This window comes from Conger conger, chromosome 19 (assembly GCF_963514075.1).
Source record: "Conger conger chromosome 19, fConCon1.1, whole genome shotgun sequence".
In the NCBI taxonomy this organism is placed as follows: Eukaryota; Metazoa; Chordata; class Actinopteri; order Anguilliformes; family Congridae; genus Conger; species Conger conger.
Window position 1 is genome coordinate 22,890,465 of NC_083778.1, and position 12,249 is coordinate 22,902,713.

The following is a 12,249-nucleotide window of genomic DNA, read 5'->3' on the forward strand; positions in this document are numbered from 1 at the left end:
AATCTCCCCTTACTTGCTGTCAATAACCGGATTCACATTCTGAAAAGGATTGTGTGATATTCTCATGATGATGGCATTGTCTCCCTCGCAAAATGGTCACGTCAACATAAACACTCTCAAATACTCACACTCCATGAGCTTTCAAATAAATTCTGCAAATAGCCAAATGTACAAAATGCGATCAAATAAAAATGTTTTTCCCCATAGCACCTTAGAATAGTAGTGGAACAGCGCCCCCTAGAGGACACAGCTGTCCCAGTACAGGCCAGTCAGTGAGCCAGTGGCACAGGGGGACAGTGAGAGAGACACAGGGGGACAGTGAGAGAGACACAGGGGGACAGTGAGAGAGACACAGGGGGACAGTGAGAGGGACACAGGGGGACAGTGAGAGAGACACAGGGGGACAGTGAGAGAGACACAGGGGGACAGTGAGAGAGACACAGGGGGACAGTGGGAGAGACACAGGGGGACAGTGGGAGGGACACAGGGGGACAGTGAGAGAGACACAGGGGGACAGTGAGAGAGACACAGGGGGACAGTGGGAGGGACACAGGGGGACAGTGAGAGAGACACAGGGGGACAGTGAGAGAGACACAGGGGGACAGTGGGAGGGACACAGGGGGACAGTGAGAGAGACACAGGGGGACAGTGAGAGAGACACAGGGGGACAGTGGGAGGGACACAGGGGGACAGTGAGAGAGACACAGGGGGACAGTGAGAGAGACACAGGGGGACAGTGAGAGAGACACAGGGGGACAGTGAGAGAGACACAGGGGGACAGTGAGAGAGCGGGGGACACAGGGGGACAGTGGGAGGGACACAGGGGGACAGTGAGAGAGACACAGGGGGACAGTGAGAGAGACACAGGGGGACAGTGAGAGAGACACAGGGGGACAGTGAGAGAGACACAGGGGGACAGTGAGAGGGACACAGGGGGACAGTGAGAGAGACACAGGGGGACAGTGAGAGGGACACAGGGGGACAGTGAGAGAGACACAGGGGGACAGTGAGAGAGACACAGGGGGACAGTGAGAGAGACACAGGGGGACAGTGAGAGGGACACAGGGGGACAGTGAGAGAGACACAGGGGGACAGTGAGAGGGACACAGGGGGACAGTGAGAGAGACACAGGGGGACAGTGAGAGAGACACAGGGGGACAGTGAGAGGGACACAGGGGGACAGTGAGAGAGCGGGGGACACAGGGGGACAGTGAGAGAGCGGGGGACACAGGGGGACAGTGAGAGAGACACAGGGGGACAGTGAGAGAGCGAGGGATACAGGGGGACAGTGAGAGAGCGAGGGATACAGGGGGACAGTGAGAGAGCGGGGGACACAGGGGGACAGTGAGAGAGACACAGGGGGACAGTGAGAGAGACACAGGGGGACAGTGAGAGAGACACAGGGGGACAGTGAGAGGGACACAGGGGGACAGTGAGAGAGACACAGGGGGACAGTGAGAGAGACACAGGGGGACAGTGAGAGGGACACAGGGGGACAGTGAGAGAGACACAGGGGGACAGTGAGAGAGACACAGGGGGACAGTGAGAGGGACACAGGGGGACAGTGAGAGAGACACAGGGGGACAGTGAGAGAGACACAGGGGGACAGTGAGAGAGACACAGGGGGACAGTGGTAAACACAGGGGGGTCAGGAGATTGTCCTAGGAATGACCAGAGGTGGCATCCATTACACATGCCACACATCCTCGAGGGTAGGGGGGGGGGGCTTTGTACAATGGATTCAATAAACAAAAGCAAATGGAAAATATGAACTAATCCTGCAGTTAGCATCCTGCCCCCTTCACCCAACGCAGGAGAGACAGCAGCTCTTTCTTTTGAAGCCATGAATTCTGCAGAAGGAATGCATCTTCTACGACTGGAGAAATGGGAGTCCTGCAGAAGGAATACGTGTTCTACGACTGGAGAAATGGGAGTCCTGCAGAAGGAATACGTGTTCTACGACTGGAGAAATGGGAGTCCTGCAGAAGGAACGCGTGTTCTATGACTGGAGAAATGGGAGTCCTGCAGCACTGACAGGGTTTTTAGGAAACAGACCTCGACACTGCGCCCAGGCCTAAACTCTGCCCCTCCATGACGGACTCCGGACTGACGCTCACTGAGCGGCTTGCTGGAGGAGACCCAATTAAAAGCTCTCCCCAAGCCAGCCCTGCAGCGTCAGACCAGTGTCCTCAGATATCAGCTGTACATAAATCACTTCACTTTAAATCTGTCAATGCACTGCAGGCCGTCTCTACAGGACTGCAGCATAGTGCAGTGCATTCTGTCATTTATTGAAAAAACTTAAAAATCATAATCCATCCTCCTCTGTTTGAAAAGAAGCCCTAACATGGCTGTGTGACTTGTGCTGGTTCGTGCATTACCTGCAGTGTGCATGTGCTCCCTTCCTGCAGCAGTGGCTGCTGGGATTTGTCCCACACTGACTGTGCCTTTATGCACACACCCATGTGGAGATCAGTTATCCAGAAAAAACCAACCATTCCAAGGCATGCATTTAAAGAATTGTATTTGGCGTATTATGAGTTTATATGACGTATGTCACCCCCGGCCTCTCGCCCTTCCCCGCTCTCCAGCGGAGCCTGGGGATCCTTCACTCAATGTCATCTCCAATCACAGCGTCTGCGTAAATATTTAATGCACATCCTCAGAAAGTGGCAGGTCTTTTCCGATGCCGATCGATTGTCACGCGACACTAAGTGGCCGCAGCCTGTCCAGGTATCAGGACTGACTCCCTCAGCGGGACACCAGGGAGCCTGACAGATTCTTCTTTTTAAATCGGTAAATTACAATCTTTAACAGAACCCTGACCAGCAGTCAGCATGTGTAGACTGGCATAAGGGCTGCTGTGTTGGGGACTGGGAGATTCAATGTAATGCAAATGCATAGTAAATCATTTTCATTTAATAACATTCTCAAAAATAAGCAAGAAGAAACTTATGTGGAAAAATGTGTTTCATTGGGAAATTGCAACGTAGCTAAGACTATAGTCTTTTCTAAAAATAAAAGTTGATTAATTTCATCATTTATTATTTCATTGACTTTATATGTTTGTTGGATGTGTTTTTGATTTGAGAATTGGTGAAATGGATGTTCAAGGAAAATGTTTTAAACTTGAGAATAATGTTCTTAGTATATGGTGCATTTTGGATATTTGTCAAACTGCCACGAATGGGAATGCATAGTATTTTATGTAGATTGTAAATAGCGAAGGTCAACTGTCTTGACGATGCTTTTGAGAACTACTACTTCTCATTGTGCAAGTAAAATAAGTTGGAATTTTATTTTGTTATAGATAGAAGTGGATTCCTTGTTCTGAAAAATATTTGGTGTACTTGGAAATAATACAGAGACTTGGTGATCCATTCATTTGTTTGAATGAAGTAGCCAATCTATTTTTGATGCTGATGCTGTTAGAAATGCTCAGAATTTGTGCTTGAGAACTATACTGCAATTTGCTTTCACTTTGTGTTGATTATTACAATTGATGAGAGAACAATGTGTCATTAGCTCCCTTTGCAATAATATTCAGAATACAATTGGAAACCTGTATAAACCTTTTCGAGCTAAGATACTCATTTAAACAATGCATTTTGGGTATTTATCACACAACCATGACTGGAACAATATGATATTTTATGTATATACAAAGAAGTTCAGCCACTTGCCTGTGCAATCAACAGTAGATAGCTGTTATTCAAAGAAATAAGGGCATTCCCTATTCTGCATGTTTATTTGAAACAAACAAATGATTTATTTTCAAGTGCATGTCCTTTTAAATAATCTTGAAGGATGTGGTTAAACACATAAGTAGAACGGGGAATGCCCTTATTTCTTTGAATAACGGAAGCCCCAAAATATTGCCGATCTACTTTTTACTGCACATGGGCTGGGGCCGTGTGGTTGAAAATTGTGATGTGTCTTGTTTTGCGTTGTTTTGTTAGTTGTCATCACTGAGGGAGTTAAGTATTATTAGATCTCTGCGCAGTAATTTTCAAAATAAGTAAAAAAAAAAAAGATAATTGAATAGGAAGCCTGGATAAATCATTTAGAGCTAAGATATGCTTATTTAAACAATGCAATGCATTCATCATGCAACCCTGACCGGGACAATATGGTATTTTATGTATATACAAAGAAGTTCAGTTCTCCAGTATACCTGATTGGTTCTGTTTTTTGTGTCACTGCTGGTCTCTGTGCAATCAAAAGTAGATGGGCGCATTCTCCGTTCTGCTTATGTATTAAACCAAATGGTTTAACTCTGAAATACATATCCTTCAAGATTATGATGTGGATGTGTACATGAGAATAAATCATTTGTTTTAAATACATAAGCAGAATGGAGAATGCCTTTATTTAGGAATAAAGGAAGCCCCAAAATATTGTCTGTCTACTTTTGATCGCACAGAGAACAGCAGTGGCCCCAAAAAAAGGTATATTGGTGCCTTTATCTTATTTGTATATACATAGAATACCATATTATCCCTGTCATGGTTGTGTGATGAATACCCAAAATACATTGCTAAACAAATATGTATATTCTGGCTCTTACCCATAATGCATGCAGTGTATATTATGACATAACCACGGATGTGATTGTAATAGTTTATGTGCATCCCAATGAGTCAAGTTAAACAGTCTGTTGTATCTGCGGATGCACTGGGAATTGAAAAATTGAAATTGAAATTGTGGTTGAAAATAGTACGGCATCTTGTTTTGCGTTGTGTTGTTTGTTGTTATCATCAATGGGGGAGTTAAGTATCATTAGATCTCTGTGCAGTAATATTCAAAATATGTAAAAAAGAAAAAAATGAATTGGAAGTTTGGATAAACCATTTAGAGCTCAGATATGCTTTTTTTAAACAATGTATTTTGGGTATTCATCACACAACCATGACTGGGACAATATGGTATTTTATGTATATAGAAAGAAGTTCAATTTTCCAGTATACCTGGTTGGTTCTGTTTTTGGGCCCACTGCGGTTCTCTGTGCAATCAAAAGTAGATAGGCTTTTCGCTCGGGTTTCTCTTCAGATTGTATTAACCCAATGCCCTCTGCTCGTAAAACAGCAGAGGACACTGGGCTTGCAGGTGTTGAGGCAATTTGAGCGGCGTGTCCCTCTTTCTTTCTCTCTCCTTTTTGCTCCTTGTTTCCCTCTCTCTTTGAAGGTCTGTTGTGAAATCGAAGTACCAGTGGCTTGACCGCGGCTTCGGTGGATCAGCAGGCCGGCGGACCAGGCCGGACCGACAGCGTTTTGGGGCTAGGCAGGTACCAGTGGCCTGACCGCGGCCTGCCGAACCCCAAACGCCGAAGCCAACACAGCGTTTTGGGGCTAGGCAGGTACCAGTGGCCTGACCGCGGCCTGCCGAACCCCAAACGCCGAAGCCGACGCAGCGCTTGGAGGATCCCCTGCCAGAAGTCTTCTACCATCCGGAGGAAGAGCCACGACTGCTGCGGAACGCCTTTTTGCCGAGGACCGGAGGGGAGTTCCAGAGCTGCCCGGAGAGATCTCCCGGACAGGGTTGCTCTCCGGGCCACCGCCAGCTTTTCTTCGCTGGGCCTTCGCCATTCCTGCTGCGCTCTCCCTCTGGTCTTCCAGGCTCTGCAGCAGCTCCACCTGAGGCTCCCCGAAGACGAGGCAGAGGAGCAGGCAGACGGGGACCAAGGACCTCCCTCACCCAGACGACGCCGACCGGATCCAGCTTTGCCATCCCTGCTTGGATCCAACGCTTGGCGTCTTCTTCAAGAAGGGAGGTGCCACTGCACCAGGGGAGCTGATCTTTGATCAGCTCCTTTTGGGCTTGCCTTTTGGTCCCCTGGGGACAACATCTTTGAGCGCTGTGTCTGCTTTTCTTCCCAACGGCAAAGGTCCGGCCTGAGCGAGAGGGAGGATGGCGACAGGAGTCCAGCCAGGTGTCAGAAGACATCACGCCGTCCGCATGACTCTCCTGCCCAGTGGAGAAGGGGGCAGCAGCAGTAGTGTGGGTCCTCCGGTGGAGCAAGGGGCAGGTGGTGCAGCCGCTGAGGGCACCACTGGGCCAGCTGCCACCAGTGGAGGAAATGGAGCTGCTGCCCCAAAAGTGAGCGGACAGGACAGGAGAGTGACAGGTATGACCCGCCTGGAATTTAGTCGGGCAGTTCTTCAGCGAGCCATGGGCTTTGTGCCTGGCGACCTGAACTGCCTGGTGAAGGTTCCAGGAAATGCAGATATTTTTGAAATTAGCTTTAAAAATGCTAATGTCCTGGAGAGGTTCTGGAACCTCTTTAGAGAGGGGAAGGACAAGGCCCCCCTCAGCAACTTTGAGGTAGAGCCCCTGTCCGACACGGAAAACAAAGTGGTCACTGTACAGTTTTATAATGAAGCTGTACAGGACCACGATGTGAGTACGTGGTTGGGCAGGTATGGCCAAGTTAAATCAGGATCTCGGAGGGTCCTGGATGAGGACGGAGTCTGGACCGGGGCCAGAAAATGGCTGGTCCAGCTAAAACCTGACCCCTCTGCAGTTGGGGGGGTATGTCATATCCCCAGCACCATTACGCTGGGGAGACACCGGGGCGTGGTGTTTTATCACGGCATGCCCAAGCTGTGCAGGAACTGCGGCGAGTTAGGTCACTTGGCCGCAGCCTGCACAGTGGTCAAGTGCAAGTCGTGTGGCGGCGAGCACGAGACCAGGGCGTGCCGTGACCCGAGGCCCTGTAATCTTTGCGGGGTGAGGGGGCATCTCTTTCGGGATTGCCCCCTCTCGTACGCGAACAGGGCCCGGAGCACCGCGCCCCTACCATCGTCATTGACTGCCCCCCCGCTCCCTACCCCTCTTATACCCACAATAATTGAAAATACATACACGTCCCCCCCCATTCAGCCTGACAACATACCAACACAAGCACCGAGCATGGCACAAGACCTCCCCTGTAGCACTATTTCGGAAACCCCAAACAGCACAGTTCCCCTGATTACCCTATCCCCAATCACCACAGTAAAGGAGGAGCCTGACTCCGACATCCTCATCACGGTGGAGGAGTCAGACTCCTCAACCACAGACACTGATGACACCATCACACCCTGGCAGAAGGCAAAATCCAAAAAGGGCAAAAGAATGAGATCACCAAAAACTACAGCTCAGCACAATTTTCCCACCCAGCCTGCAAATCCAGCAATAACACGCCAAACAAAATTAGCCAAAAGAGCCGTTATGACAAATCCAAAAGAAACCCCACAAACCTCCGTTAGGCCAAATCCCCTACCACGCCCAAACAAACCAACCCCACCACCATCAAAGCCGAGACAAACCGGTCACCACACCCTTAGCACCTTTCATCCTAGAACCACCAAGGACCAGCCAGCCCCTGGTCCAGACTCTGTAAACGGGACCCAAACAACATCCGCCTCTCAGGGCCCTCCAGGGGCTGGGGGGAAGCCTGGGGTAAGAACATCTGCCCCCACCTCTCCAGGACGGAACCTCCCAGGCAGTCGGGAGGGGAGACCCATGGGAGCACATGGTCAGGGGGTGAGTAGGCGCCAAAATAACCCAGACACAATTTTTACTACAATAGACCAAATGTGCCAAAAAATTTCTAGTAATAACCCCGGTACACCAGATACACATCAAAAATAAACTTCTATGGAAAATACAATCACATTAACAACACTCAACACTCGCAGCATTAAACATCCAGACAAACGCTCAACAGTTTTCTCCATTCTTTCACAAATCCCCTCGGACGTCGTCCTGCTCCAGGAATGTGGAATCCCGTTCCGGGAGTTGGATGGCGTTCTGGGGGGGGAATGGAGAATGGGAGACTCTCTCTGGTCTGGCTCCAACATCGCCAGAGCTGATGGGGTCGGCACGTTGACGAAGAATCCCTTTGTAAAAACAACAGCACACAATATTGTGGAGAGTGGGCGAATCCTCGTCACTGATTTCGATGTCGGGGGTTCCCCACTCAGGGTCGTCAACGTGTACGGCCCCACCAGTGTGGCCGAGAGAGTCTCCCTTTTCACAAAATTACGTTCCATATTACACACTACAATGCCCGTCGTCGTAGGGGGAGACTTCAACTGTGCTTTAAGAGATGAGGACCGCAGCAAACCAAGGCCGGATCGCTCCGGCACCCTGCTGCGGTCCCTCATCAAGGATTTCTCCCTCTGCGACGCCGGGGGCGCCTCTCCTCCCCAGCATACGTTCGTGAGTTCCTCTGGCTCCTCCTCATCCAGAATTGACATGTTTCTGCTCTCCCCAGGCCTGAGGGTGCACAGCTATTCCATCAAGGCGGTGCACTTCTCGGACCACCACATGGTAACCGTGTCCCTGGTCTGGGAGAAATCGATAACCGTGGGTAAGGGGCTCTGGCGAATGAACATCAGCCATCTCCAAGACCCCCAGGTGCGTCTCTCCTTCTCGAGAAGATACCAGGAGTGGGTGAGTCTGAAACATCTCTTTGACTCCCCGGTGGAGTGGTGGGAGATGGTGAAGGAGCGAGTGCGGGGCTACTTCCGGGCAGTCGGGCGGAGGAAGGCGAAGGAAGGGAGGGCAGTTTTTGAACGCCACAATGCTGCCCTTCAAAGACTAAGCCTCCTCCAGTCCCGAGGCCTGGATGTTAGCAGCGAGATCGCGCAAGCTCGGCAGAACCTCACCACCCTCTACCGGGAAGAGCGGAAGAAACAGACCTTCCGCTCCAAACTCCAGGGCCTCGAGGAGGATGAGAAATGCACACGGTTCTTCTTCCGCAGGGCACGGACCAAGACGAATAACATCTTGTCTCTCTATAACAGCAGAGGTGTGGTGGTGTCTGAAGAGGCGGAGGTCCGGGAGGTGGCCAGGGAGTTCTATGAGGGCCTTTACAGCGAGAGGCCCTCAGACGGGGCTCTCATGGACACCTTCCTGGGCTGCCTGGACAGACGCCTGGGAGATGAGCAGATGGAGGCGGAGTTGAGCACTGAGGAGCTCACCAGGGCGGTGCACTCCTTGAACACGCAAAAAGCTCCGGGCCCTGACGGAATCCCAGCAGAGTTTTACCAGGCTCACTGGGATCTCCTGAAGGGGGACGTGGCGGAAGTGTTCAGGGCTGCGTACAGGGAGGGGCGGTTAGGCGCCTCACTGAGACAGAGCTCAGTAGCTCTTGTCCCAAAGAAGGGGGACCTGAAGGACCTCCGTAACTGGCGGCCGATCAACCTCCTCTCAGTCGATTACAAGATCATGGCGAAGGCGCTGATGGGGAGGTTCCAAGGCCTGATAACATCGGTGATCGGACCGGACCAGACCTGCAGCGTGCAGGGGAGGTCCATAAATGACAACCTGCTCCTCGTGAGGGATCTAATCATCCACTCCGGGGAGCGGAGGTCCCCCTTGTGCCTTCTCAGTCTCGATCAAGAGAAGGCATTTGACCGGGTGAGTCATGTGTGCTTGGAGAGAGTGCTAGAGAAAATGAACATTCCTGGCCCCCTCCTGCGCTGGACAAAGATCTGTCTGACAGATATAACGGGCAGAGTGGTTGTCAATCGGCAGCCCTCTGCCCCGTTCGATGTCAGGTCTGGCGTCAGGCAGGGGTGCCCTCTAGCATCTCTCCTGTACGTCATCTACCTGGAACCGTTCCTCCAGGCCCTCAGGGCCAATCCAGGGGTGGTGGGCTACCCACTACCTGGAGCCGGGGGGGAACGGCTAAAGGTGATGGCGTACATGGACGACATTGCCATCGTCGCCACAGACAGTCGTTCTATCGCTTGTGCCACCAAGGTGTTGGACGACTTCTGTGTGGCCACTGGCGCCCTGGTCAACAGGGACAAGAGTGAACTGTTTCTGTCTCCACATTGGAGTGAGGAGCTGACCGTTTCCTTCCCTGTGCGTAGGAATACCATCAAGCTCCTGGGGGTGACCTTCCAGGCTGATGGAGGAGGGAGAACCAGCTGGGAGGGAGCCCTCCGCCACGTCCAAAATAAAATCAGGAGCTGGAGTGCACGGCCCTTGACCATGGCGGGTAAGATCCTTGTCCTGAAGGCAATTGTCCTACCCATTCTGCTCTATTTGGGGAGGGTGTTTCCCCCAGACAAAGCCACCGGGAAGTTAATTACCCGGATGGCTTTCCGCTTTGTCTGGGGGAGCACCATGGAAAAACTTAAACGCGTCACCCTCCTCAAAGAGGAGCGGAATGGGGGGCGGGGGGTCCCAGATATCGTAAACATCATTATGGTGCAGGGTCTGGCCACCCTTGTCCAGAACGTAGGGAAGGTGGGTAAGGCCTCTGGTACCTTTGCCAGGTACTATGCCACCCCCTTCCTCAGAGCAATGGGCTTGGGTGTGCTGGACCTCACCATACCCTACAGCTGGGACCCCCCCTATGTCTATCGAGCCCTGAAGGACTTTGCCTACAGGACGGGTCTGCCCAGGGCTGGCCTAACCTCGTGGAGCTACAAAATGATCATGGCTCATTTACGATCTGGCCAAATTGTAACGCTCCCGAGGGGGGGGCCAGACCTGGACCCGCAAGTCATCTGGGCAAATGTGACACACAAGTGTCTTACCAACAAACAAAAAGACATTGCCTGGATGACAGCCCATAGGTGTCTCCCCACACGAACTTTTATGTATCGCCGGCACTTAGCCCTGACTGAACGCTGCCCCCACGGATGCACTGACTCTGAACACATTCACCACCTGTTCTGGGAGTGCTCCGTGGCCAGGCGGGTCTGGGGCCTTGTTTGTTCCTCTGTCTCCCTAAGCAGGTTCCTGCCGAGGTCCTCCCTGATGGCTGAGGGCATCCTCTACGGTCCGCCGGGGGGATGCAAGACCACCGTGCTCCAGCGTCAGTGGAGGATCATCAACACCGTGAAGCAGGTCCTGTGGGAGACGAGGAACATCAAGGTCTACCAAAAAACAACTGTAGACCTGATCACTCTCCGGAGGAGGATTCAAAACCTCCTCCAAGACGGCGTGATGTTGGACATTCACACCAACAAGACCCTGGCGAGAGAGAAATGGGGGGTGGACCACTGGAAAGAACTGGTTATATAGTCCACCCCCCCAAGAGGGGCAAGACATTCTCAACACCTGCCAAACCCGAGCAAGATGGACCCTTTTTAAGCTTTTTTGCCCGCTTTGGGCTTTCTTAAAAAGACTCACTTTGTTGCTTTCCGTTTGTTCTGATATGATTTTCCTTAGACTTGTTTCTCATTTGTTTAGTCATCTGTTTGCACGTTTTTGTTTGGAGTTATGTTTCTTGTGATTTACAGTTGTTGTCTAGTTTTGTCGAGTGTTTGTTTTTGTTGAAATCATTATTTTGAGTTATTGAGTGTGTTTTAAAAAGGAAAAGAATTTTAAAATGTAAAAGAAATTTAAACCAATAAAACAACCAAAAGTAGATAGGCAATATTTTGGGCATTCCCCATTCTGCTTATGTATTAAACCAAATGGTTTAACTCTGTAATACATATCCTTCAAGATTATTTAAAAGGATGTGTACTTGAGAATAAGTCATTCGTTTTAAATAAACACGCAGAATGGAGAATACCCCTTTTTCTTAGAACTTTGAATAAAGGAAGCCCCAAAATATTGCCTATCTACTTTTGATCGCACAGAGAACAGCAGTGGCCCCAAAAAGCGTATATTGGTGCATTTATTTGTATATACATGAAATACCATATTGTCCCTGTCATGGTTGTGTGATGAATACCCTAAATACATTGCTAAACAAATATGTATATTCTGGCTCTTACCCATAATGCATGCAGTGTATATTATGACATAACCCCGGATGTGATTGTAATAGTTTATGTGCATCCCAATGAGTCAAGTTCAACAGTCTGTTGTATCTGTGGATGCACCTGAAATTGAAAAATTGAAATTGAAATTGAAATTGTGGTTGAAAATTGTGCGCCATTTCGTGTTGTCTTAGTTGTTATCATCAATGACGGAGTTAAGTATCGTTAGATCACTGCGCATGTTCGAAATAAGAAAAAAAAAAAAGAATTGGAAGCCTGGATGAACCATTTAGAGCTCAGATATGCTTATTTAAACAATGCATTTTGGGTATTCATCACACAACCATGACTGGGACAATATGGTATTTTATGTATAGACAAATAAGTTAAATACAGCAGTATACCTGGGTGGTTTTGTTTTTTGGGGCCACTGCTGTTCTCTGTGCAATCGAAAGTAGATAGGCAATATTTTGGGGCTTCCTTTATTCAAAGAAATAAGGGCATTCTCCGTTCTGCTTGTGTATTAAACCAAATGGTT